Below are 25,769 nucleotides of genomic sequence, written 5' to 3'. Positions count from 1 at the left end.
ACATTTCTGTGGCTTAAGCGTCAAGTTAGCGGATCGAAGGGCTTCGAGTACTGACCGCAGGCGTTTAAGATGTTGTGAAAACGATTCTGCGAAGACCACCACGTCATCTAGGTAGACTAGGCAACACTGCCATTTAAGCCCGGCGAGGACAGTGTCCATCATCCGCTGAAATGTGGCCGGCGCGGAACAAAGTCCGAAAGGTAGAACTTTAAATTCGTGAAGTCCGTCGGGTGTGACAAAGGCCGTTTTTTCACGATCTCGCTCATCTACCTCAATCTGCCAATAGCCACTTTTTAGATCGATTGACGAAAAGTACTTCGCACGCCGAAGGCGGTCGAGAGAGTCGTCAATCCGCGGCAAGGGGTATACATCCTTCTTGGTTACGGCGTTCAGCTTGCGGTAATCGACGCAAAAACGTAACGTGCCGTCTTTCTTTTTAACTAGAACGACTGGGGAGGACCATGGGCTATTTGAAGGCTGGATAACATCATCTTCGAGCATTTGTTTAACTTGTGACTTAATAACTTCGTGCTCGGTCGAAGAGACGTGGTAGGGGTGCTGGTGAATTGGGCGGACATCATCGAACGTCACGATCTGGTGCTTGGCAATGGGAGTCTGATGCACTTTTGACGATGATGAAAAACACTCTCTGAATTCGATTAACAATGAAAACAGCTGTTCACGCTGGCTCACCGATAGCCCTGAGCTAATATCGAGGTTGTCGAGGGATATGGGCGGTGGCACGGTTTCTGTGGACAAGCACTCGGAGACTTCAGATATGCGTTCCGCGAAAGCTACGGAAGTATTCCGAAAAAGGTGTCGATACTCGTGCGAAAAATTGGTAACAAGTACCTTGGACTGGCCACAGTTAAGATGGATCAAACTGCGAGCCACACAGACTCCCTGCGTCAACAGTAACGAGAGGTTAGTTTCGACTATTGCATCACCATCGTGAAGTGCATTGCATTTGACATTAACGAAGGTGCTGGTTCGGGGTGGCAGCGTGACAATGTCCGCATAAACTCAAAGCACATTGAGTGGTCGCTGTGTACTGCTGAGCGCCACTGCTTTCTCAGTTGAAAACGAGACCTCAAAATCCCGGAGGTCAATAATTGCGCCATATTCCCGAAGAAAATCTACGCCCAGAATTAGGTCACGTGAGCAGCTTTTCAGAACGAGGCAGCTTACCACAAATGTCGGCTCTTGAATTTGAACCCTGGCCGTGCACATGCCTAGAGGAGTAACCAGATGACCACCCGCAGTGCGAACGTGTGTGCCAGCCCACGGAGTCAAAACCTTCTTGAGAATCGTGGCAAACTGGCTGCTCAAAATAGAATAATCAGCGCCAGTATCCAACAAAGCTCGAACATGGCGACCATCCAGTATTACTGGCATGTCCAACGACAGCTTCTCGCGAATATCAGGCTTCTGAGTGTTTGAGTGCTCTGCGTCGGTGTACGCGGTATGCTTCACCTGCAATTCGTCGTTGTTGCAGGCGCGTTGTTGCGGTGTCCGTTCCACCGGCAATTCTTCGTCGTTGCGGGTGCGTTGTCGTGTCATCTGTTCCACCGGCAATGCGTCGTTGTTGCGGGTGCGTTGTTGCGTCGTCTGTTTCACCGGCAATTCGTCGTTGTTGCGGGTGCATTGTTGCGTTGTATGTTTCACCGGCAATTCGTCGTTGTTGCGGGTGTGTTGGTGCGTCGTCGGTTCCACCGGCAATTCGTCGTCGTTGCGGGTGCGTGGTGGTGGCGTCGAGGTAGCGTTATAATCGACAACCGCGGACTTTTCCAATGTCGATTCGTAGAGTTTCCGTGTCCGCGTCGATGGGGGGTCTCCCGCGCAGCGATGTCCAGCGAGCCTACCCCCGAAGTTCGCTGGTTTCAGTTTTCCCGGTGGGGGCTGGGCAATCGGCCCTGCGCTGCCCATGAGGACCTCGCAGCAGATGGCGAAGGGCGAGCCCTGGGCGACGGTGATCGAGATTGCCGCAGACGAGACGGAACACCACGGCGCTGGTCATTGAGGAAATCTTCAACGGCTCGGGGCCGTTCGCCGTAGCGAGGCCGCGGAGAATCGGCGGAAAAACCTTCGAGGCCCAGTCGACGGTAGAGACAGCGCCGATAGACATGTCCTGGTTCGCCGCAGTGAAAGCATAAAGGCCGTCGGTCGGGGGTACGCCACTCGTCTGCTTTCCGTCTAGACTCTCGGGAATCCGTTACGTACTGGATCACGGGGGCCGGTGTTGTTGGTGCAGCTACGTTAGCAGGAATTAGGGTCGGCGACTGGGGTGGCGAGTATTGTAGCACCTCGGCGTATGTGGGACGCTGGCACTCAGGTGGCGTAAGGGGAGGAGCAGGGTGAGGCTCACCGCTTGGAAACGGAGGCCGGAGCGCTTGCTGCACTTCGTCGTGGACAACGCTCGCAATGGAAGTAGAAGCTGGTTGATGTGCGCCATACAGCAGTCTGAGTTCGTCGCACACAATCGAACGTACGAGCTCACGTAGCGCCGATGCGTCCATGCCATGCGATGGCAACTCGGCAGAGACGGAGGTGGCGTGGACGGTACGATTCTGTGCCGAAGCTCGCTGCTGAAGCACTCTTTCTATTGTGGATGTTTCCGCAAGGAATTCTGTGACAGTTTTCGGTGGGCTGCGCACCAGGCCAGCAAAAAGCTGCTCTTTAACGCCAAGCATAAGGTAGCGCAGCTTTTTGTCCTCGGACATTGTAGGGTCTGGCCGCTTGAAGAGGCGTGTCATGTCTTCGATATATGCCGCGACCGTCTCGTTGGGCATTTGAACCCGAGATTGGAGAGCGCGTTCGGCCCGTTCGCGGCGATCTGAGCTACCGTAAGCAGCCGCAAGATGACGCTTGAACTCACTCCAGGATGACAGCTGGTCTTCATGGTTCTCGAACCATGTCCGAGCGCCATCTTCAAGGCTGAAGTAGACGTTGCGAAGCCGGGCGGCGTCATCCCAGAGGTTGAAGGTAGCTACCCTTTCGTAGTGCTGCAACCAGTCGTCGACGTCTTCATAGGTGTCCCCGTGAAAGGTCTTTGGGACGCGGGGGTTCTGAATCGTCACGTAAGTAGGGGCCGCTCCAGGCATTGCGACGACGTCGTGGCTGCCGGTAGTCATAGCCGATGGGGAAAACTCAGGTGGTACGCCTCGTTACCTGCGGCTGGTGCGGTGAACAGGGGTTTCTTCGAATATATGACCAGCACTCCTGCTTAGCGGAGGGGTACGGGACATCAGACCTGACCTCCACCAGATTTGTCACGATATTGGCGAGTAGGGCTAGGCTATCAGAGCCGGTGCAGGTGGAATTATAAGGTCCAAGCTTTAGGTACGTCCTTCTTGTCCGGAGCCGATTCACTTCGTCCTTTTTCTCCGAGCGCCACTTCAACGTCTTTCGCTGCGAGCGCCCCCTGGCAATATACATTCTATGATTCTAGTCGCAAATGTTTAGTGTCTAGCGCATGGCGCATATTTAAAAAAAAAAAACAAACGGGATAGAAATTGGAATCCGGATGCTCCTCCGACCGGGAGCGACCTCCATTTGAAATGCTGGTGTGACGTCACAAAGGATACGAGGCGGAGCGTTGTCTGCAATCAGGCTGCAATAGAAAAGAACAGATCTCTCTTTTCTTAGGGGTGGAAGGATTGACAGAGTGGTCATCTCTCATGAAGAAGTTTTTGATGAAGATGTTACCCCTTGAAAGCGATATAAAGTAAGGCATGTTTTATTCAGCATTAGCCACGGTAACAGTCAGTGGGCTGCATGGTTATAAGACCTTTATCTTATCGACGCACGGATCTTTCGCATTAGAGCGGCGACGACGCCAGAACGACCAACAGTCGCCTACCACCTAGTGTGAGATTTTCGGCCCCGCGACGCTGATAGAACTTACCAGCAGATGGTCAACCAATGTCTCGGTCGAATCGGAGGCCGAGCGAGAACTTGACAACCGATACCAGAACGGCTTGAACAGCTGCGCTTATCTGTAGCTTAACCGTGTTAGAAAAAGGAAAGCAAGAACCTGCACTTTATATATTCCCCCTTTTCGTCAGCAATGACCTTGGAAAGAAATGTTTTTCAGTGCCGAACTGCAGGCCCGTTCAGCAACGAGTATGCCTAGCGCGAGTACATAGGGTTCGGGTCTAGAGCTTAGACAATTACGGAGCGCTCATTCATAAGCTTTACCGATTGCATGTCGCCATTAAGTGTAGTTCTCCAATCGGTGACTGCTTGCATCACGAGGCGAGTGCCCATTGAGCAGGAAGCGTCGATATGTTACCCTGTCTAGTGAGCGCAGCCGGCACCTGTCGGCGCCACTTGGGTGTATATCCGGCGCAGGCAGAAAACGTAGCATCTACGGTCCTTCTTGCAAAGAAGTTGCAGTTGGTGAACAAATACGAGTGCAACCGATGCAAAAAGAATTGGATAGTTCTGGTATTGCTAGCTCAGCGTGCATTTTATGCCTTGCGAAGGAGCACTTACAACCAGTAATTGCAAAAACTTTGTAAACAAACACGAGGGGGGCACAGTCGTAATTCGCGGATCGGCGCATTCCTGCTGGAGTCTAGGGTTCACACACTAAATACTAAAGGTTGTATGCACGCTTACGTTGAAGCACACACTTCATTTCCTGGCGAAGCACTGGAAAAACGCAAGGTGAGGCTCGGGAGTCAGTCGCAGTCGTGCGCGCGGCTGCAGAGAAGGCGAGACGGAGACAGCAGCGACTGGGAGGATCTTGTTCTGTGCGGGCATGCAGTGAAGAGAATTACGTTGGTTTTTACAATGATGGGTCTAAAGCGCCAGCAGAGGCAGATGCGTTCGTGCCTGGCGTGGCCAGACTGAGCACAGTTTCGCAAAAATGCTTTGCCAGCCGAAAATAATAGTCTGACTAACACGCGCATATAACAGGAGGTCAAGAGGTACAGCTTCGTTCAAAAGGTTTGTCTGCTCCTCTAATGTCGCAAGGTGCGCTCTCTCGTCAAGGTATGCTCGTTTGAGAGTTACTCTTAATTTTGGAATCGAAAGTGAGACGACAATAGCTCAGCATTAAGGAGCATAACGTTAACCTCTCCCCACTTTCGCAGCAAATGTACACGGCAAAAGGAAACATTGAATAAGCCCATTTTATATGCTGGAGCGCTTGTTGCTGAAATAAGCTGTCATAATGTGAGAATAATGTGCATCTGATTTTATGCCTAAATTATAGATCATGAGCCTATCATTTTCAGCCTCCTTGGCAATCTTTAGACAAAGCTCAAAGCAAGTCTGAGGATCACTAAGATCATAAATTATAGCGAAGGCTCCTCAAAGAAAAGAGAATATAGGAATAAAATATTTTTGCCGAAGAAAAAAAAGCTCAGTGACCCCCATCCACAGCGTACATTCAAGATTGCAGCCGATTGCATCAGGTGCCGTTTTGACATCATCGGTCAATGGTTGAGAGACCCGAAAGCTGATTCTGATGGTAAAAATAAAAATAGATTTTAAAACTATCTGCTGCACCTGATGACCTCAAATCAATAATCATAATGCATTAATAATGCAATAATCAGTTTATGCTCATTTGTTACCTGTCATGACATATTTAATTGGTGCACAGATAAGTGCCTCCGACAAAACAGGCATTGAACACCATTCAACTATTCACACTTTTCCTACGACCATACAGAGAGTCTAAGCTGACAAAATGGCCTAGTTTACAAGGTCAGGATAAGTGAGAGTTTTCTACCTGTTATCAAGAAGCATAATGTGCTTATAAAAATTATTTAGTTTTCATAATTGGTTAGTTTATATATGTAATGCATTGCAGTGAACAGATATGTCTCCTAAATACGGTAGTGGTCTGCACAGCTGGTGATATTTTGTTCAGCCGTTAAACGTATGAGTTCTCTAACGTTTACCTGCTGAACACCTGCGGAAAACGCAAGCGACACAATCAGCTGGGAGTATGGAATGTGGTAATAAATTACTTTGGGACAAGTAAGCAGTTTTTTTGCATGGCCATACTTAGTAATGCATGGACTGCACAGAGCTGGGCAGCTGCTGTGCAGCTACATGGCAGTTGACCAATAGCAACTATTTGACGAGGCAGACTACTTCCATCCACACCACCCAAATACTACACACCAGGAGACTGACTACAGGAGGATAACATTACTAAAGACAGACTACAAACATGCGACACACTTCACAAGACAGACTACAGACATTGGGCACAACAAAAGACTGACTACATATATACATGTCACCAAAGAAGTAGTCTTGGAAGCGCTCTATTTGTACACCGTAACAGTAAAGCTGAAATTCTTTAAAATATATGCGAATATATTATGTGAGCTCATTATCGGCAGCATTGATATCTGCGGACATACATTTCTGGTCACGCGCACCATGATACTGGTCTTCGCCATGCCCGCATTAATTATGCGCACACAGGACACATTCTTCATTAAGTGCAGCGGCCCTGCTCATGTCTCTTTCTTCAACATCCTCGTAGGGTCAAAGCTTGGTGTTTGTCTATTGCTCGAAGCTCTTACTACTTGTGTGGTCATCAGTGCAGCGACTGATTATAAAGAGACGAATTCACAGCTCGTGGAAGGTGCATTTGATTCGTTTATGTCCCTGACAGCTTCGTTTTTTGCAACTTCTACTCCGATTCCTCACCGAAAGCGCCCTGCAGCAGTGCTCAGTCTGCTGTGGGCTGTGTGGCTCATGGCTATTCTCCAACTATCGAGCTTTTGCCGAAGCGAGCTGGTGTAGATGCTCAGTTTGCGAGCTACACCAGATGTTGTGGACACATTGGACAAACTGGAAGTGGCGCTGGACAAACGGCAGCTCATTCCTTGCTTCTTAAGGGGCACCGCCGTGGAAAGTATCCTGGCCAAAGGCTATAGCAACAGCTCTATATGCAGTAAGCTCCTGACGTTATTCAAGGAACATATGAAAGGAGGTTCCGTTCTCGTCAACAATGAAAACTGCTGCCTCTCTTTTCCTCAGGAATGACATGGCGTCTGCATAACGTTCAGTCACCCAAGCTGCTTCATTAGAAAACTCGGATTTGATCTCGTAGAAGGAAGAGAGCCTTTCAATCAGATTTCCTTAACCATTCCAGTGACTATTATGCAATGGATCTCTTTGCAATACATATTTCAATGGCCTGCCAATTTCTACAGGTTAGTCTCGAATTTCTAGCCCTCAGTGGCTTGTTTTCGTTACTTCGAATAGAAGACTATGCACTGAATGTGCGAGTAACAAATAATGCGTAAATATTATGTGGGTGAATGCGACGGACACTGAGAGAAACAATGTAGCTAATAATTTATTATTTGTAAAGCGTTCAATATTTGATCTCATTATTCAGACAGCAACTCGGATAAAATAATTAACATTATTGTATTCCTGTCTTACGCCGCCTGTGTCAAGCGTGTGACGGCGGTGCAGTGCAATAAGTGAGCAATTTTGTTAGCGGAATGAAAGTGTGCGGTGCCTAAGTGCCTAAGTCAGTGCATATACAAGGATGTGGGCCAAAGCCCACATCCTTGTATATGCAGTGACGGGCTTAACTCACTAAACCAGTTAGTGCCGAAACCTTGTTACAAACCAGGCACTGTGAGTGTTACAATTACGGAAGAAAAACTGTTATTGTATTGTGAAAGAAAAAGTCGCCCGCTTTTAGCAGCTTTATTACATCAGAAATTGCATTATTGGACTTGAAACTTTTCGTGGCATGAACTTCGGCCTTAGCAGAGAATGCAATGACGTTACCGTGACGTCCAGCTATGAATTGCTGGGCAAACGTGCAATTTACAAGTGCATGCACAAGGCTTGGCCGTTGACTCCCACTCACGAGAATAAATAAAAGTCTTTGAGGCAAGTGCAAAGAAAACTTTGTAGTGTGTTTCGCCTGCCGATGCGCTGTGTGATATAGCAAGATCACAGTGCACGGTTCTTTGGTTTTGTATTCTCCAGTGCTTGTCGTGCACCTTTTAATGATATCTGGGCAACGTCAACGCTAAAATCATATTATCAGCACTGCAAGGCGGCATGAATGGCGAGGCTGCTTGAAAGAAAGGATGGTAGAATAAGAGGTTACTTCTCTGTAATGTTTACCAAAATTTAGAGAGGAGGTTTGCAATGAGTATGGCTGTCACAGTTTTTACTGAGAGTGGGCAGAAAATCTACCATTTTCTAATGAACTTGGCTTTTTTTTCCGTTTAGAAGCGTTCAATCTCTATGCGAATAAACTCTGAATAAGCGTAATGAATACAAGGCTAATTTGTGAAGTAAAATCGCATTAAAAAAAATCAGGCTTCCAAAAAATCTGATGCGTTTTTTTCTTGGGGCATAAATTTCAGTTTAAAGGATCACTTCTGAATTAACTTTTGCACTCTGAGGCATAGAGCTTGGGCGGAATGTGAGGCTGAGGTGAAAATAACAGCACTGGGGTAATGCTGTGATGACATGTGATGTCCCTGCTTACGAAAATCGACGTTTTACACGGTGTTCAGTGTTGACGGTTGCAGAGCTTACGAACCAAGTGATGTTTGAAGCATTTCAAAACATTAACTGAGAGGATTAGAATATGATTTGCGAGGTCTGAATGATAAGAGCGATAACATAATTGGGGAGGTAATAGAGATATGTGGGAGTTAGTGCAGGGGCGAATGAAAATTTAAAGCTAGGAATTACTAAACCTACGAGTATAAGCTGCAAAAAAAAAAAGAATGATCCACGCTATGAAGTTAAAACTTGATATCCTTGATTCAAACTGGCAGCGAAGAAGCACAAACACGGACGCTCGTCCATTCTTGCAAGTTCCTTCTCTTTGGGTTTGTTCCTTGCATGTTCCTTCTCTTTGTATGAATCAAGAATGTTACCAACTTGCCCAAAAACTTGTTTTCCTGAAGTTGACAACTGGTTGACTTCAATCATTCCAGAAAAAATAATAATGTGGAAGCTTTACCTCCAAACAATTTCTCAATTTCTAATATATTTCAGCACAGTTAACCTTCGGCTACTCCGTCGTAGACATATGGCTTTTACAGTTCCTCCACCTCAACCCTTAAAGAAATGTAATTGCCTCGACCATGTGCAACTAAAGTGCGGTAGTCACAAAATCACAGAGACGAAGGAGTGAGAGTATTGGATGGACAACCTTGGTGCACTTGTGACCCTATTTTGTTAAGTGTGTCATAGTAATGTTGTGGTTAAACACATCTTTAGGTGCATAAAGATAAACAAGTCGAGGAATATCATTTGCATACCTGTAAAGTTCTCTGAATAAGTCAACCGAAATAGGAAGAGGTCAAATGCATCGTTAACGACAAAGCCCTGATACTATTAATGCAGCAGTGTTAGTTGTTGCTATTTGGAAAGGTAGCACAACTCACTGGAAAACGCTATTCAGGCCATTTCAGAGATCTTGTACTGTTGCTGTGATAAGAGAATTCACCATTGTTTGCGAGTAATTCTCGTTCATGCGATTTTTTCATTTTCATGTCGCTTCACTTCATTTTTTGGAATGTCAACATGACTTACTAAGTTATTTGATATATCATGAGGGCGTTATTTACTGGAATTGACGCATTGCAGTTTACAACTATAGCTTCTTACCAGAATAAGAGAATTAAAATATATTTTTTCGCTATTTTTGATGACAGTTGCATAATAAATACTTAAAGGCAGCCTTTCAAGCCGTGGTTTGGTAAATGTGTATATGACATTGTGCAGATGAAGCCCTCTAACTTTTCTTACGCGAGAAGATGAGCTCTGTCCCCTGAACGATAGCTTTGTGCTAACTTGAAGGGTGCTGCGTCGATGCGTATCCGTATCTAAAGAACACTTGAATTGCATGACCTGCAGAGCGTCAAACTCTAAACCTACTGGTTTTGGAATATGCTAGCTTAGACTGTAGTTTGTAAGTACTGTACTTCCTGATTGCTCGCGGTCTCATGTACGACGCATGAGTGAAATCCGGTCTTCTCTCAGACACAGTTAAATACCCATTGCAGTTTTAACATCAGTTCAGTTCAGTCGTTCAGTCGTGTCCGACTCTTCGTGACCCTATGGACCATGTCACGCCACGCTTTCCGGTCTCTCACTATCTTCCTAACATCACATAACTTTATCTGCAGTGCCTCGAGGATGCCATCTAACCATCGCGTTCGCTGCCTACCCCTTCTCCGGCGACCCTCAACCTTTCCCAACATCAAACATTTCTCCAGCGACTCCTCTCTTCTCATCAGATGACCAAAGTAGCTGAGCTTTAACTTTAGAATTTGACCCTCCAATCAGTTTTAACATACTGATGACAATGAGCTTCTAACACCCTTCTGTGCACCTTCTTTCTTGCAGCCGTTTAACCAATACATGTTACTGTTTTTGAGTACTTTTGAACGATCAATGGGCCCTAAAAATCTTGGCACAATAATCAACTTATTTAAATGCTCTCTTATTTCCCTAACAACTGTTCGTTTTGCAGTGCTAAACACGTCGAACGCGAGCAAATAAATATTATACTTTACACTGCTGAAACAATCGTTCACGATTCGATTTTAAATTTAAAGAGCCCTTGAAATGAAATGTTGCCTGGCGTAAAATTATAATGAAAAAATTCCGTAGAGACAGTCTTTGCGATTATTCGAACAAAATTTAAAAACTTTGCTCGGAGGCGACATTTTTGAAATAGTCTTTTTAATGATTTCTTGGTGACCACTCGAAACCGATTGGGCGACACATCTCCGCATGAAAACCTCCCCACTGACGTCATCGGGGCTGCTGGGCGCGACCGATCATTGGACGCTCCCAAGTTACGCAGGCGGGACAAGAAGACGTCTTGTGTTTTTTTTTTTTCTTGCGCGCCAGCATGAGTTGACTCGAGGGGGGAGAGGAGGCGCATCATTTTTATCACCCATCTGTTCGGTGGTAATCAAGCTTGCCTAAATATTTTGCAATGCTAGGAGAAATCATGGGATGCCTATTGCACGGGGCGTTTTATAATTTAATAAGTACTTCTTCAAGGGTGCCTTCAGGCCATGGCTATGCCCTGAAAGAGGCATGGCATGACTATCATTCCACCTTTTCAAATAGCATGCAGTCGCGCATGTCAATAATAAAAGAAAGTTGTGTGGCGTTTTAAACGATGCTAGTAAAACTTAGAAAATAGAATATTAAATCAATCTTTAGGTGGAGAGTGCCTGAATATAAAAGAGGCGCACAGTCGTTTACAAGAACAGAGCCCAGGAACTGAAAACAAAGAGCCAGGTAGGAAGTAATAGAAAAGCAGGACTACAGCAACAAAGTAAAAAATATTTTTCAATAAGCGCTGCTGCAAACTTTATGAATTTCTGCTTCTGCATACGAGTAATGAAAGCATTTATTTGTATATGTGACCCTTCGTAGTCTTTATACGCAAGGACGGGCATTGCAACAGCATTTGTGCAGGTAACACGATTTGAACACACACGTACGCACACAAACACGCACGCACATACATACGCACACACAAGCACACACGAACACACATACTAACACGCACACATATATGAACACGCATATAAGAATACACACACACACAAACACGCAAACACACACGCACACACGCACACGAACATGCGCACACACATTAGTAAGGCAAAAGTAAATTCAGTTAGAGTGCTGCTCAAAGTAACGAGCGTAGTTTATTCCTTCCGGGAAGGCCTGAGCGAAGTATCATTCTTTCCTTGCAGTGCACCCAAAGAACTAGCGTTAATTAACGGGAAATCTTTCATATATTTTGATCGCTGACGCAAGATTGCTGTATTTAAATTGCGAGTATAAACTTTGGCGCGCATATTACGATCGAGCGAAGTAAAGGCAGAACCTGGGCGTGCTCGAAAACTGGGGAGTTAGTATGTGCAAGTCGAAGGCAAGTTGAAGAAAGAAACGTTCTCAGGGGTTGTGTATTCGATACCATGTGCGGACTGCGCGTCTGTGTTCATCTTCGAGTCGGGTGACTTTGAGAGAAGATTACGTGACCGCCAGAGTGACGTCAGAAACCGGCGCGTGGATTAATATGTGCTTGCCGAGCCCTGACTGTCCGCCACTCCCAACATAGACTGAGCCGAGGCACGTGTGACCGTAAAGGAAAGGAACAAAAGTCGCAGCTCTATCTGGAATCGCTGATTATTCAGACGCCAGCAAAAACGCTTAATCGGAATGACAAAAACGCCTCCATTCTACGCCAGGTGCCTGGGTTCACTCACGCGCCGGTTATAAAATAAACAACACCGCTACGTTGTGCCTCCTTGTGAACAAGGCTCCCGAGACGAAGCGTCATCCTATCCTTTTATTTGGTCGGCACCATCTAATATAGTCATGAAATTACGAGATACACAGTTTTAGGATGCATTTTCTGATATTACTACGTTTTCTGAAAAGAGTGTACAACATTCAGGAGCGAGATATCACATTCTTAAGAAGGTTCTTGGCAAGGAAAACCATGGCATGATGGCAAAAAAACAGGAAAAATAAATTTGTTTTACGTGACTTGCTTAACAATCAGCAGCGCAGCACGTCTTTGGCACATGAGTGCTAAGAGACCAAGCAAGAAAAATTTGCCTAAACGGCTACCTCATCAAATTAAAGACAGAGAAAAAATGATTTATCAAGATAACTGTAAAATAACTCTACAACAAAACTGCACGCACACCCAGTGGCATACATTGCCAAGTATATAGTGTTTCCTTAACGGAAAACACGGAAGTGCTTCAGTCAGGGAAGAACTAGTATAGAGTCAGATTGCTCAAATCTCCACCAAGTCTCAAATATTACTCTCCTTTGACTATGATATATGCTGGAAAATCCATATTAGGCAACTCTACTCAAAGCTTGCTTACAATTGTTATATTTTACTTAATGCATAGGGAATGTTTCAAATCTACTATATTAGGGATTCTTTATTTCTCTTTCTTTGACTGCCACCTATGTTACTGTATAGAGTATTGGGGTTCAACGCATGTCGCTTACTTAAAACTATTTATCCATCTGTAAAATCAGCAACAAAAAATTACAGCTTTCTCGTGGAATACTCAGTAGAGCTTACGCTTGCTGATAATATTTTGCGGGTTACAACCCAGTAGAAAAAAACTGCAGAACTGTGTCAAAAATACGACAAAATATTCTGTAGTTCTGTCGTAACCATCAGACTTTTCTGTAGTTCTGTAGTACTTTTCTGTAGTTCTGTAGCACTTTTCTGTTGTAACTACAGAAATGTCTGATGTTACGACAGAATGTTCTGTTGTCACAACAGGTTTCCCGTCGAAAACCGCACAGAAATTCTGTCGTAACATCAGAAAATGTTCTGTAGTTTTTTCCGACTGGGAAGTGGTCGCATTGTATAAAAAAAAACCGCTGGAATTATTCACACAGTTGTGAGAATTAATCACCCGTTTCCCTTCCGCTGGTCTTAAAATCCTATCCCGAAATACAAGAGCCGCACCCAAACGAGAATTTCAATGTGCCTGAATTTCGCAATGTATACAGAATAAGGCTTGTAGAATTTATCATTGCTCTTGTTTTGAATGGACTGCCAATGTATATAAAATAAACAATAATCTTTTATATAGCAGCCAAGATAAAGTTTTCGACAACCATCTCAAATACATAGCTCATATTTTATAACATACTACAAAATGAAACTAATTAGTGCCTTCGTCAAGTGAATAAGTATGAAAATGCGAACCGGTGTCTATTTGTTTGATGCTGGCAAAGCTTCAGGAATGTTGTATTTTTTGCATTTGCTTTGAAGATAGGAAAGAACGTTCTACACTGACATTTTTCTTTTTTGTTCATTCTGTTTTATGCGATCGACATCACATAGAACATTACTGATGTATAATTTCTGTTTACTTATTTGATGCTTCAATTTGAAACAATTGTTTCGTCTGGACCGACAACCAGCCATTGGTTATGAGTAAACCAAGTGCTTGGTATTTTGCGTTATAAATACAACAGCATACAGCGCCAACGCGTCGCCTATTCCTCAGGCTCCTCGGTGGAATGAGACGCGGTAGCTTACACAGTGCGCATTTTAAGAATTAATTTAGGTTTATATTATTACACATTTTACACCCTGTTTCTTAAACTGGCTGCAATATCTACAATATCGCCTCTTAATCAGTCCTCCAGTTCCATGGGGTCCGCCATCACTTCCAGTCGTCCAGAAAAGGTCACCAACAGATCCATGGCTGAGTACCACTGGCCTAGTCCATGTTACCCCGTTGTACAAAACGATATGCTGAAATGTGTTTCTTTACAAAGAACAAATTTGATTATTGAAAATGAAGTCAAATATTCGCGCCTAGCAATGCTTTGTGCGTACACTTTGCATTCAGCCGGCTTTCCTTCGATGTCGTGTTCAGAAGCAATCCTGGAATTTCGAGTGGAAGTAAAAGTGACAGAAAAAAAATACCTTTTCGACGAAGTTTGAAATGAACATCGTTAATCTTGCATGTATTAGCTGGAATAAAACAGAAATTTTATAACTTAGCTGTCATGCTGGTGCAGATTCCATCAGAGCCTTTGCTTTTCAACTGCGTTCAAATTGGGTGTCCTAGGCGATGAATATAGATGTGTTTCAAATAAGCAACCACCGAATAATTACCTAGATCTAAGCTTTATTCACCACGTAGCAATAAGTAATCGACGGAAGAAGCTCGTCGAAGGGACAAAAAGAAGCGCAAGAAATATAAGATTGCTTTCTTTTCGCATTAAATTAGGCGACGCCATTTGCAGTTACGCAGCCGGATTCCGTCGAGGTTAGGGTTGGTTCGAATATCCTCAAGACCATTCGACTTCCTTTGCAAACCTTCCATCAGAGTAGCACCACAAAATTTACGTGCAGCGCCACGAAGAGGAAAGAGCTGGCTTATTACGTGGCCGATGCTTTGGAGCCGGCAGCTGCTTATTTGAAAGTGGACCGGACAGCAGTTCCATTAGCGTCACCAAAAGCTCGTTCATTACTCAACAATCCTAGTACAGACCCGATTGTCGCCTTTGTGAGAGGGAAGAAAACGGATGACCACTCGGGATTGCTTCCGACAGCCGGAGACGTGTGTTGCATGGCAGAGATACCGCGATTCTTAATTATGCACATGATATTTTGGTTATATTCCTATGGCCTCTTCCTCGGCTTCTTTTGCATACCATAGTAGGTTTCATTTTGGTGTGTTCTAACCATGTAGAGTTACTTATGCAGCAGCGTGTCTGGCGTCAACGGAGTGGTTTTGGTGGTTACAGTTACGAGTATTACGTGGCGTAGACAAGAAACAAAGAAATAATCATGCATGTTATTTGACCCAGAAGTCAAAATTTTGTTGAGAATGAGAGCGTGCTACGGAATCATAATTGCGATGCAGCGTTTGGACAGAGGAGAGAATATGAATGAGACAAAGAACAAATAAAATTTAATAGCGGTATGATCAAACTTTCCAACAGAATGAGTTTTCGTTGCGCACCTACGCGAATGCAAAATGGCCAAGGCCCTTCAGGAGTGATGGATTGGATTGCGAGAAACGACATGTCAGAAGAAGAGAAAGCGAGGAGCCTGAGAACGTCAGGATGCTTGCAATATTACGCAAGCTGCAGTCCACAAGATCCGGATGTTTGAAAAAAATTTCAGTGGATTTTTTTTCTATCTTATGGAGTACTTCGTTTATAATAATGATCATATCAGAACAGTGAAGAAATCACAAGAAGGGAAGTAGAAAATTGAGTTTCATTTCTTGGCTGAGGTATAAATCTGCCATTCTAAATTGTATTTTTCTGCCTAACGAAGGTACCCGTATTGCTATGGGACCAGACTCTGTGTAGAGCCGAGCGGAAGGTGGCTGATACAAAAGCGCAATTTTGAAGAGCTTTACGAAGAAAATGGAAAGCTTGAATTAAGTGTTTATAAGTTTAAAATAATCAAATTTCTTTGGACAGTTTTATTTTTAGCTATCAGAAAGACTGCAGAATGAGAAAACGTTTCTAAGCAAGTCTCATCAAGAAAGGCATGTGTATAAAGAATCACACCATTATAAGTTATCTGTTAAAATTTTAAAAAGATAATCTACCACTTAAAGGGATGCCTCCTAGGATGAAGGCAGAGCCAATTAAGAAGCTGACTCAGCTAAAATTTGGGCAAAGAAGGGGCAGTGCACAGTTGACCAGTGGCATTTATCCAACGGCAGTCAGCTCTACCTCGCAAGCACTTTCCCCCTTAAAGGGACACTAAAGAGAAAACTGAAGTGGGCTTGCATCAATAGAATGCCAATTCCTGATTACAAAAAATCCACTCTTACTGAAAACAGAGCTGTTATAAGGTAGTAAAGAGGAAGAACAGAAATACAGGTATCGCCGCACAGCCGAACCGCGCAACTACAAATCACGTGACGCGCTAGGGATCACGGAGGCTGACAAATGCGAATTACGTTGCCCGTTTGAATGCGGTCGTAGGTTTTGTCTCGAATATAATAACACGCTTTTATGTGTAAACGACGGCGAAAAGACAACGTAAACGTTGCAAGGCAAATAAAAAAATATACTTGGAGGCGCCAGTTTTGGTTATGTTTCGGCTCAGACATTTTGTGGGCACTCGGATAGTTTGTTTGGACCTGCAGCGCCTGAAGTACGAGCTTGGAGCAGCAGATGCACCTTGATGGTTCTCATTTGAGCATTCGGAGGCACGAGCGAGCGAAGTCCGCTGCCGCCGACACGCTCCTTCGTTCACACTTCTGCGCCAACATATCGCCGCCGTCGCCGCTTCGACTGCGACCTGACCTCTCGACTCCAGCAACGTACGCCACGAAAAGCATACATATGCTAAGTACCGAGGGAAAAAAGCATTATCATTCAATTGTTCACTAAAGCATGGCACATCTGACCAACTTACTGCGTCAACAAGACCTTCAACGTGCTATTTGCAGGCGTCGTAAACAAAAGGGGCATACTTGCCGCTCATAGCAAGGAGAGCGTCGATAGATTGCGCTCGTCGCCCGGCGAAAAAAAAGGGCCTCGGGTAAAATGTAGAAACTAAAAATAATGAAGCATCAGAAATACATTACAAAAGGTAAAAAAAAAATGATTTGTAGAAAAAAAAAAAAAACCGCCAGTAGCGGCAAGATTCGAACTCGCTACTGCTTGTTCCGTAACGTTTGGCGCTAACCGCTCGGCTACGCTTTTTTTTCACTTTCTGACATGGTATTTATTATACAGAAAGGGTTATGTACACAGACTACAATTCCTTCAGCCATTGCTGAGATGCACAACAGAATACACAACTTTTTAAAAGGCAGGCAGAAATAAGCACCGTGTCACCAGCGGAAACCAATCAGGTTGAAAGTCATTTTCATCATAAGTGTCCTTCAGTTGCAGCATCATTCTGCTGAAATGGAGTCTAGGTGGAACAACAGGTTCAGCGTTACGATCCGACATGCGTGTCTTCCACAAGCTATGAAGTCCAATAGGGAAAAACATGTCATATGGTTCGTAATCAGATTGTGTAACAGCAAGATACCGCACACTGTACGAATTTAGAACAAAGTCTTTCTTTAGGGTTCTTTGCAGCACTTCCCAAAAAAGAATTGCGTCTTTGCAATTAATGGAACACTGCTCAATAGTTTCGGGCACATCACACAAACGGCAGTTTACAGAAGATACAAAAATATTTTTTCTATGGAGCCATGTGTTAACAGGTAGAGCTTCGGTGTGTAATTTAAAGAAAAATGCTTTCGTGCAAAGAGAAATCTGCATTTTGCGCACCCTTTTTAACACATCATGACACTTAAAGCCAAAGTATAAAGAACGATACAGTGGTGGCGGAAAAAGCATTGCTACCAAATCCTTGTATAGTATCTTGCGCGAAACAGAATATAAGTACTCTTTCGAGAATCGTACTGTCAAAAAAATCACCGAAGCATAAACTTCCTGCATAAATCCTAGTAACTGCAGGCGATCAGTAAAATCTGAAGAAGCCACTAAGTCGGGAAGCAGATTCATGAAATTAACTTGTACGAATGCTCTAATAATCGGATGTGAACAATCACGAAAAAAGAAGAAACGGGCAACTAACTGCCTTACATACAGAATCACTAAGCCGAGCCCCCCTGCACGAACAGGTCTGAATAGGTTATCACGCCGAATCGGTTCAAAATTGGATGACCAAATAAAAGTCGCAAATATTCGGTGAAAACGCTGGATGTAATGCCTAGCACAGTGGAGGACCTGAAGCACATAATAAAGTTTTATCGCCAAAAACATGTTGCAGGCTTGAGCCCGACCGAATATTGAAAGCCGATAGGGGACAAATGTATTAGCATAACGCTGGACTACTGGAACACGCTCTTTCCAGTAATTTGAACTTGACTTAAATGCATGCAGTGGAACGCCTAGATATTTAGGGTGTACACATGACCATTCAATTCCTGCATATAGGGGTGGTGTTGAGCCCCACGAACCAAACCAAAGGCCGGAACTCTTGGAGTGATTCATCTGAGCACCAGAAACAACGCCAAATTCTTCTATGCTGGATATAACTTTTTCTATGCTTGGTTTGTCAGTGCAGAAAAACGCAAGATGATCCGCATATGCAAGCACTTTAACCTCATTTCCAAGGAGAGGGAAGCAATGGATACTACTGTTATGTAAAACACTCTGACAAAGTGGTTCCCAAGTAAAGAGCAAAAAGCCGTGGAGACATCGGACAGCCTTGCTTCACAGAAGAGTTGATGGGTATGGGGCTTGATAGGTGGCCATTTACAGTTAGGCGAGTCGAACAATTTCTACAGCAAAGTTGCACCCCCTTCAGTACTACAGAACCAACGTTCGCTCGTTCCAGAAGAGAAAACAGGAAAGAATGACGAACTCGATCAAATGCTTTTGCGAGGTCGACCTGAAGTAAAGCAACCTGATCATGAGAGCAGGAGCACGATTGTAGGACTGTGCGCGCAATATGTACATTACTTTGTATGGCTCGGCCCCTCAAGCCGGACGTGTGGTGAAGGCCAATGAGAACCGACATTGCGAACTGTAGGCGATTTGATAAAATTTTGGCGAAAATCTTGTAATCTACATTTGCCAGTGTGATTGGTCTATAGCCTTCAACTGAGCGCTAATTTTTCTTCATCAGTACTCTTTGGAATTAGGACTGTGTGGCATTTTGTAAAAGTCTCGGGAAAGGCTTCTAGATCAAAACTTATCGCGAAGACATCTAGCAGGATAGGAGCAAGAACAGTTTTAAAAACTTTGTGAAATTCGGAGGAAATGCCATCAGGACCAGGCGTTTTTGAGAGAGGTAATTGATCAATTGCCACTTCTACCTCTTGCTGCGTGAAAGAGCGACTAATTACAGAACAATCATCTTCTGATAAATGGGTAACCAGGGATGTGAAACGCGAGATGTTAGAATTTCTTACAGGAGGAGTGGCACTAAACTACATCGAGTAATAATCCATGAATGCGGACGTAACCTCATTCGTACTCGTAACCAATGCGCCATTACGCATAATTCCCGGAGTCAGCTTTGCAGTCGCATGATGACGTTCATCGAGCAAAGCTTGCCGCGTCGGCCGTTCGCAGTGCAAAGCACTCTTGACACGAGATGGAATTAAGGCACCCCTGTATCGTTCCGCATCATGCCTTTGTAACTCACTTTTGATACTAGCAATTTCGTCCGTATATGATCCAGGGGATTCACATTCTAGCTCATACAGGTTACACAAGTTTTTGTTAAGTGTCTCCTGCTGATGTTTCCTGTAGAAATATTAATTTGAGCCAAGTTCAATTGCTATCGCACGTACTTCCTACTTGAACATTTCCCAAGCGGCGAACAATGGTAGATTTCTGAAAAACATGATTGGAGCTGTGAGCGCACACGAATGATAAATTCTTGATCATTTACCAGCGATGAGTTTAACTTCCAAAGTTTCCACTGCGGCCTAAACTTTGAATGGTAATTGCCACCGAGCCGGGCTACTACCATGCTATGATCAGAAAACGAAACCGGTATAGTTTCGCAAACAAGCCAGCGGGAAACTAATGTACAAGATGCATAGATCCGGTCTAGACGAGCGTGAGAAGGCCCCTGAATGTGGGTGAATGATATAAAAGCACGGCAGGACGCCCCTGTATCAACCAGTCCTGCATCTTCTGTAACACGGAACAAAAGTTCCCCGCTCCTGTCACTGCGTGCGTCTGGACTAGAACGATCTACGGTGTTGCAAACACAGTTGAAGTCATCCATGAGCACAAGATGATGGTCACAGTCAAGTAAGCTGGCTATGTGTTCAAAAAAACTTATGCGCTGTGTCACAGTATTAAAAGCATAAACATTAATTATCCGCCATGGCTTCCTAAAGAGTAGAAGATAGCAAACATATCAACCGACCCTCGGCGTCGATATTATAAGTTAGGCCAGTACAAGGCAGTGTCTTTTGCAGAAACAGAAACCAACCTGCCGACAAGCCCACAGCATGCACAACCATAACGTTAAAATCTGCCAAAAAAGGGCTGTAGCGCCCTTTCGGTTTCCTCCTCTATCTCTATCTTTGTCTCTTGGACTGCCACAATATCTAGATGCCTGCTGTGCAAACGTCGGCGAAGTTGCATCTGTCTCTGGCGAGACCTAAGACCCCATACATTGAGAGTTGCAAGCACTATCTCTTCAGAGACCGCCATGGTGACAGCACATAGTTTTGCCTACAATTCCATTTGCCTCTCGGAAGACGGCGAAGCCGCCTCCGACCCACCGCCAGGCCTCCTCGAGTGCGAACGCCGGCACTTCCCTTTGTGCTTCGACGCTCGACCGCGACGACGACGCTTGTTGCCAGCTTGATCGTCCTCCTCACTGGACTCGGAGGCACATGATGCACGGCATTTCAAGACTGGCTCGTCGGCAGCCGCGAGCCCGCCAGCCACAGGAACTTGGCTCTGGTCTGGATGCTGTTGCACAGCAACGGCCACAGGGGTCACAATATCCGCGGTGACATTCGCTGGGTGTTCGGGAACGATTGGTGGATCGTCTGCGGTTGGCTCTTTGTCCGAAGCTTGACACGACATCTCGTCCAAGGCCTGAGACGCTGAGTTGTTCTCATTACCCTCGGACGCATGAGCAGTATTTTATTCCTCAGTATCCTGTGGAGTAGCACTTGAGAGCTCGGCCACAACGCCGACAGGAAGGTCGCCAGACGCGTCAATTATCTCAGACGCGTCCATGATGTGCTCCCGTAATGCTTCGCCAGGAGGCCGGACTCGGTGCCGAGGCTTGTCCGCGTATGTAACCACGCACTCCTCTGCTGTGTGGCCGAAACACCGGCAATCTCCGCAACGCGGCGCACGACAGTGCCGAAGAATGTGTCCTACACGGTTGCAGCGGAGACAGAGAGGTGGTCAGCCAGGTATCAAAATGAGGCTCTGCACTCCACACACAGTTAGCTGATGTGGAACGTCACCAATGCTAACCCCCTCCGCAAGAGTCAAAATTACATCTCGGCTGAGCGTCTTCATCAGTTCCATATCGGCAACTTTCCAGTTTTCCCTCGAAATCGAGCTGTCTTTGTCATAAGCTTGTAGAGCTTCACAAATAAAGGAGTCATCGAAGCGTTCAGGCAGCCAGAGAAGTTTCGGCTTTATCTCCTTCGGTTCTATATCCACAACAACACAGCGAGAGTTCTTAACCAATAAATCTCCACATCAGACTAGTTTCGCTTTAGAGTGCGCCGATTTACATGTAACCATCCAGATATGCGACATTTGAAATTGTGCGATAGAGCTTATTTCTTCCAAATCCACCACGTTCCGAAGGGCTTCTCTGAAGTCTTGGGCACGGTAGGGGCGACCGGCGAGGTCAGCATGCAGAAAAACAGAATCGATGACAAGCTTACCATTTGGGAAACGGGGAAGGACAACACGGTAATCATTACTGCTGGCATTAACCTGAGCAGTACCTCGGCCTGAGGCCGATTGAACCTTTGTAGCGGAGAGCATCGCGAAACGCTACCCGCGCCACTGAATCAACTCGCGCCACTCTCTGCTAGGCTGCGCCAACGTGAAGTAATTTTAAGACCGGCAGCAAAAACACTTTATTGTAAATGGAGCCATGGTGGCCCCATTTACAATAAAGTGTTCTTGCTGCCGGTCTAAAAATTACTTCTTCACCATCGGCGCATGCTTCCTGCTCTCACGTCTTGCAACTAATGTTTTGGATGCCTATGCGCACTATATTGTGCACTGGATCCATTTTAACATGTGGAATTTCACAGCGCTGGCAAATGTAGTGGCGCCGGCACTTCGGTCATGTTCTGCTACCATGGACGTAATTTTCGCTGAACACGGAGCTGTAGCACAAACCTTGAAGGAAAAAAGTACGACGAAGCTTCAAAACTGACAAGCGCAGCAGCGAGGACACTATTTTGCTTCTAACTAAATCTTATTTGTATGTAAACATGTCGGGAAGCGTTGCGATGACCGAGGGCTCGGTTTGTTTATACACAATGCAAGAAGGAGTGCAAAAGCTTGAGAAACATGTAAAGTATTGTGCATTACAAGCGCTCTATGTTTTTTTTTCTTCCTTTATGGGCCCATCGCTCGGTATATTACTCTCTTCATCGTTTTATTTATTTCGGCTGTGGCCGTCATTGCGAATACGCTGTTGCCAGTTGGCCCTTTAGGGATGCGACGCCGCGGGCCGCGCCGGCTCGCTAGCTATCACGGAGTCTCCGCTTACGCCACATTGTGCGTCACTTAACTCCGACTACGTAGTCGGAGGGCACAGTTTGAATTTGACCGGCAGGAACAAGAAAAAACCTCAACTTCTTATCGCAATACCTCAGCAATTATTCGATTTTTTGCTGCCGGATATGCGGCGACAGTGTCTACAAATGTAGCTCATTAGATTTTCATACCATCTTTGGATGTCTTTAGTGTCCCTTTAAGCTAGAGACGCAATATTATGGCTGCCGACGCAGCTGTCATACGCTCTAAGTTGAGGATAGAAGTGAGGATGTGAGACAGTGTACAGCGTCTCAGCGTTCTTCTCTCTACAGAGTGATCTACTATGAAAACGGGAAATGGGAAATGAGAGGCTGGGACAGGGCAGTGGAAACTTGATAATATCTCAGGTAACGTACTCACACCTGTCTGAGTGTCGCAAGGAGCCATGGTATGTAAAGAAGCAATGCCCCCAACTCAGACCACGGACTTCAATGCATCATTTGACTCACTGATTGTCAGTACTGTAATACCTCAACTACAAGTGTGGGAAGGTGTCAGATATGTCCCGCGTCAGCTAGTGTCTTCTTACGGCTGATTTGTAGATCCGTATTTTTCAAATTACATTTTTACAAGCGACAGCCAGTTAGCCAGTTAAACGAAACTTAACAGCTGATCTTCCAAGAATACTCGGCTGAAAAGTGAAATTAAAAGCGTTTTTTAGAAAAACGATGAAAAAAAATCGTCTCATTTTCATGGTGGCAGTAGTGCAACCCAGATTGTTTTGTTAGATTATAATAAAGATAAGGCGTATAAGATGACTCTATAAACGCCATATTTTGTGGTTGCGATAGCGTATCAAATCGCAAAATGTTTCTAGTTGGCGCCGCATGCTGCTGCCCCCATGCACTTCAAGCAAGTAAGATAGGGCAAAACGCCATCTTTTGTTGGCCTATAGTTACTGCTCACGTGTGTAAAAGTCTTTGATCATGCGCATACTTTCGACAACACACTCGTAAGATACCACCTTCAATTCAAACCTATATGACTATGTAGGAATCGTCCCGCGAAAATACCATATATGAGTTTATTAATTTCCTAATCGTTAGCGTGCTCGGCTGGCAGCCGAAATATTGTGAACTGATATTCAATATGCAACTTATGGAACTTTTATTTGCAGGAAACAGAAATGTTATAAGGTTATCGCTTTTTGAGATATGCGCCCACAATTATTCCCATACAAAGTTTCCTTTCCATTCTCGTTGTTCCAGGTATCACCGTGTGACATTTTTCCCAGGCACAACATTGGCTCACGTAGGTCTTTCGGAAAAAAAAGTATGACATCCATTTCTTACCCAATGCTGACGACTACTTTTTGCCCCTACCGTAGCCATGAAGAGATCGTTTCAAAAGGCGCCATACGAAAGGCAAGCAAATATTTTGGCCGCCTGTTGTTCTATAATGACATTGCTGTCGCCAACAATATCCCGCCTGCCATGCGGTTATCTTTAATGGGCTATAAATGGTACGTAATGCCAGGTGATTGAAGTGATTGCGGGGCCCTCCGCTACGGCTATAACATTTCTATCAATCAACCCACCTTCGGGTCCACATTGCGCTTTTGTAACCTCCCCGGAGAAGTGGGATAGTTAATGGGCATTTTCTTTGCTGGAGGTAAAGCCAGTCTTGGAAACGGAAGGCATGCAATAAAAGTATCACAGCCGGGTAGGCATCATAACCTTGGCGTAAAGGTAGAGAAGAATTATAAGGATGTGAAATCAGCGAGTGTAAGGTTAAGTATGCAAGTTTGGGGCAAGTTAATGCGGTATGTAGAATTGCCGGAAACAGAACACTACTTTAAAAGGGAACTGAAAATGGGCTGTATCACAATAAATGCTAAATCACTTTTACCCAAACTATGTTTCTGCTTTTATCTCCGTTTGGTCACTACTTTATGCGGGATACAGTGACTGCGGCTGAGCCGGAGCCTGCATTAACACCTCGTTTTGGGCTAGTAAGTGCATACCTGATTAAGGGACTAATGTGCCCTCCCGCTTTGATTCTCCTCGCAGAAAAATCTTTCGCTGTCTTCTTCAGAGGCGCGGTAAAACGAAGTAGTCATGTAAACGTGCTCCTACGTTGCAGCCAAACGTTTTGATAAGCCTTTAAAGATACATGTTATATATATTTAAGCCCTGCATCCGAAGTTTCTATCGCACTTGCCCTAACGCCCCTCCTGGCAAGGGGAGCATCAGCATTACCAAACATAAACACTTTGTTAGCGACACAGAGTAACAGCACTTCATTTTTGAAACATATTCAACAATACTAACATTGTTAGGAGGATAGAGAGAAGTTGCTCGATTGCCGTGAGATGACGTTTAATTAATCTGTGTGCGGGCCTAGCGCGAGCGCTCCTGTCCGTGCCACTGCCCGCTTCTTCTTCCTTGATGTCGTCCGTAACATGATCCGGGGTTACGGAGCGATCGTCCCGATCGTGGACGAGGAAGTGTACGATGTTGATGACTGCATGGCATGATGACGGGCGTGTCTGGATGCTTGAAGAAGAGGAAGAAGTAAGAATAGAACGGCTTGCCTGTACGATGTCTGATGCGTGGGTGATCCGCCTCTCCTGGAGCTGTCAACCAGCCGTCACCAGAGTCCATAAGACCGATGGCTCGAGGTCACGTCGGGCAGCTTGGGCGGGGGTTGCGTGTTTGTGTCCATCGGTTCCTTCGGGTAATTCGGGTCTTTCGGGTCCTTCGTCTCGGTTTCGATTGGTCTGTCTGTACTCCTTGTCTTCAGGTCCGAGCTGGGGGCTGGGCGGTGGTAATTGGTTAGGTATGGACTTGAAGGGCTGGGGCGAAGCTGCTCGGTGATGTCCCTGGGCCCTCGGTCAATGGTCTCGGCTTACAGATGGCGTCAATGCCCCGAGGCGAGGATGGGGATGACGTACGCCGCACCTCCAACCAAAAGTTACTTGGCGGCAAGCGATGACAACAGGAGAACAGATTACAGAGAGAAGATGCTTG

The 25,769-nt window shown here is 45.2% G+C and overlaps 1 pseudogene; it reads right to left on the bottom strand.

Moving 5' to 3' along the window:
• Positions 1 to 21,147: 21,147 nt before the first annotated feature.
• On the bottom strand, positions 21,148 to 22,014 carry LOC146189254 (uncharacterized; annotated as a pseudogene).
• Positions 22,015 to 25,769: the final 3,755 nt, after the last annotated feature.

This window comes from Amblyomma maculatum, chromosome 5 (assembly GCF_055883805.1).
Source record: "Amblyomma maculatum isolate TAMU_Amacu chromosome 5, ASM5588380v1, whole genome shotgun sequence".
NCBI lineage: Eukaryota > Metazoa > Arthropoda > Arachnida > Ixodida > Ixodidae > Amblyomma > Amblyomma maculatum.
This window is presented reverse-complemented; position numbering and strand designations above follow the sequence as displayed.